Below are 3110 nucleotides of genomic sequence, written 5' to 3'. Positions count from 1 at the left end.
TCTCCGGTCCCCGGGTGGTGCGGGGTGCCCCGGTACTGGGCTCTGGTCCCCGGGCGGTGTGGGGTTCCCCGGTACCGGGGCTGGGTGCTTTGGTCCCCGGGCGGTGCTGGGTTCCCCGGTGATGGGCTCCGGGTTCTCCGGTCCTCGGGTGGTGCTGGGTGCCCCTATACCGGGGCTGGATGCTCCGGTCCCCGGGCGGTGCTGGGTGCCTCTATACCGGGGCTGGGTGCCCCGGTGATGGGCTCCGGTGGCTCCGGTCCCCGGGTGGTGCGGGGTGCCCCGGTACTGGGCTCTGGTCCCCGGGCGGTGTGGGGTTCCCCGGTACCGGGGCTGGGTGCTTTGGTCCCCGGGCGGTGCTGGGTGCCCCGGTGATGGGCTCTGGGCGGTGCGGGGTGCCCCGGTGATGGGCTCCGGTCCCCGGGCGGTGCAGGGTGCCCTGGTACCGGGGCTGGATGCTCCGGTCCCCGGGCGATGCTGGATGCCCCGGTGATGGGCTCCGGTCCCCGGTCCCCGGGTGGTGCGGGGTGCCCCGGTACTGGGCTCTGGTCCCCGGGCGGTGTGGGGTTCCCCGGTACCGGGGCTGGGTGCTTTGGTCCCCGGGCGGTGCTGGGTGCCCCGGTGATGGGCTCTGGGCGGTGCGGGGTGCCCCGGTGATGGGCTCCGGTCCCCGGGCGGTGCAGGGTGCCCTGGTACCGGGGCTGGATGCTCCGGTCCCCGGGCGATGCTGGATGCCCCGGTGATGGGCTCCGGTCCCCGGTCGCTCCGGTCCCCGGGCGGTGCGGGGTGCCCCGGTGATGGGCTCCGGTCCCCGGGTGGTGCTGGGCGCCCTGGTACCGGGCTCCGGTCCCCGCTCCATCCCACGCCCCGGTACCGGTGTCCCCCCCCCGCCTTTAGGACAAGGTTCCCCCGTTTCCCTGCCGAGCTCTGCCCTCGCTCCATCCGCCCCATCCCTGTATGTCCCCCCCCACCCCGCAACCACCGGGCGGGTGGGTGCTCGGTGCGGGGTGGGATTTGGGGTGTTGTGCTGTCACTTCCACACTAAGGGCTGCGGGACCACCCGTGCGGGTGGGTGGGGGTGGAGGGGCCACCCGTGTCACCTCTCGGTGGGATCGGTGGCTTCTCCACCTCCTGACATCCCGGTGTGCTGGGGATGCTCCGGTGGCGAAGCCGGTGTCGCTGCCGGAGCAGCATCGCCGGGATGTGGGTGCTGGAGGAAGCATCGGATGCGGGGTTCCTGGAAGAGGTGTCGGACCCCGGTTGTCCCCCGTGTCCCCCCCCATGGGGTGTTGTCCTCACCGGTGGTCCCTTGTCCTTCCCACCAGCTCTGGAGCCTGTCGGGGAAGTGGGTTTCGCTGCCCACTGACCCCATAACGGTGATGGCAGCAGGGAAGGGGTCCAGGTGACCTCAAAATTACCACGTCCAGGGGGAAGGGGTCCAGGTGACCTCAAAACTACCACATCCAGGGGGTGTCCCCTCCCCTGCGCCAAACCCCCCCCTCCTGCAGGGTGCAGCTGGCTCCGGGCAGCGGGGGACACCCCCGGGGGGCCCTTTTCCACCCGCCTTCAGGGATTTCGGCTGAAATCCCGAGCCCTGGGGCCATCCTGTGGTGGGTGAGGGCCACCCCCCAGCATCCCTGGGTGTCCCTCGGTGTCCCCTCGGTGTCCCCTCGGCCCAAACTTGTCACATGGAGGGTGGAAAAAATCCCCACCCGAAATAAGAGCGATGATTAATGGTGTTTGTGTTTCACCGGGAGGATCCCGTTCCTGTCGCTCCCGGGGAAGCAAATGGTGTGGATGTGGGATAAAGGGGGTGTGGGGGGAGGAAGGAAATGCTGGTGATGGGGTGTTGCCCAACCCGTGTCACCTCTCGGTGGGATCGGTGGCTTCTCCACCTCCCGACATCCCGGTGCGCTGGGGATGCTCCGGTGGCGAAGCCGGTGTCGCTGCCGGAGCAGCATCACCGGGATGCGGGTGCTGGAGGAAGCATCGGATGCGGGGTTCCTGGAAGAGGTGTCAGACCCCGGTTGTCCCCCGTGTCCCCCCCCATGGGGTGTTGTCCTCACCGGTGGTCCGTTGTCCTCCCCACCAGCTCCGGAGCCTGTCGGGGGAGCGGGTTTCGCTGCCCACTGACCCCATAACGGTGATGGCAGCGGGGAAGGGGTCCAGGTGACCTCAAAACTACCACATCCAGGGGGTGTCCCCTCCCCTGCGCCACCCCCCCCCCTCCTGCAGGGTGCAGCTGGCTCCGGGCAGCGGGGGACACCCCCGGGGGGCCCTTTTCCACCCGCCTTCAGGGATTTCGGCTGAAATCCCGAGCCCTGGGGCCATCCTGTGGTGGGTGAGGGCCACCCCCCAGCATCCCTGGGTGTCCCTCGGTGTCCCCTCGGTGTCCCCTCGGCCCAAACTTGTCACATGGAGGGTGGAAAAAATCCCCACCCGAAATAAGAGCGATGATTAATGGTGTTTGTGTTTCACCGGGAGGATCCCGTTCCTGTCGCTCCCGGGGAAGCAAATGGTGTGGATGTGGGATAAAGGGGGTGTGGGGGGAGGAAGGAAATGCTGGTGATGGGGTGTTGCCCATGGGAGGGGTGATGGGGGGGTCTCGGGTGGGTGCTGCACCCTCCTGGGGTGGGGGGACAGCTCTGTTCTTTGGGTGTTTGTCTTCTCCAGGTCCCCGGGTGGCTTCGCTTTTGGGAAAGCGCTTGTTGTAATTGGGAGAAAAAAAACAGTTAGATCGGAGAGCCTGTTCAAGCCCTTCCTCTGAGCTGGGGGGGTCTGCAGGGGGGGAGGGGGTGAATGCCTGGGGTCTCCCCCCCATCCCCTCCCCGGGTACCCCTTGGCTAAATTTGGGGGGGACCCTCCCCGTGTGCTCTGCTCCTGCCCTCAGCTCCGCTCGGCCGGCACCTGGGGAGCGAAATATGATGGATTTATGTGTTTTGTTTTTCTTTTCCCCATAAAACATATTTTGGGGTTTGTTTTTTTCCCCTGCACCGGGCTGGGGGAGCCAGCACTGTGACCTGAAGGGGGTCCCACTGTGGGGGGACGTCACATCTGGGTCCTGAGCACCAAGCTGGTGGCTTGGGCAGGGTGAGTCCCAACGTGGGGGCCTT

At 67.5% G+C, this 3110-nt stretch overlaps 1 protein-coding gene across 18 annotated transcripts in view; it reads left to right on the top strand.

The window, feature by feature from the left end:
* The window catches only part of PTPRS (protein tyrosine phosphatase, receptor type, S), a 219816-nt gene that overhangs the window by 618 nt on the left and 216088 nt on the right, over window positions 1-3110 (top strand). The window lies entirely within an intron of this gene.

This window comes from Calidris pugnax, unplaced genomic scaffold (assembly GCF_001431845.1).
Source record: "Calidris pugnax isolate Ruff unplaced genomic scaffold, ASM143184v1 scaffold199, whole genome shotgun sequence".
NCBI classification, from domain to species: domain Eukaryota; kingdom Metazoa; phylum Chordata; class Aves; order Charadriiformes; family Scolopacidae; genus Calidris; species Calidris pugnax.
Note: the sequence above shows the minus strand (reverse complement) of the source record. Positions and strands in the feature narration are given on the sequence as shown.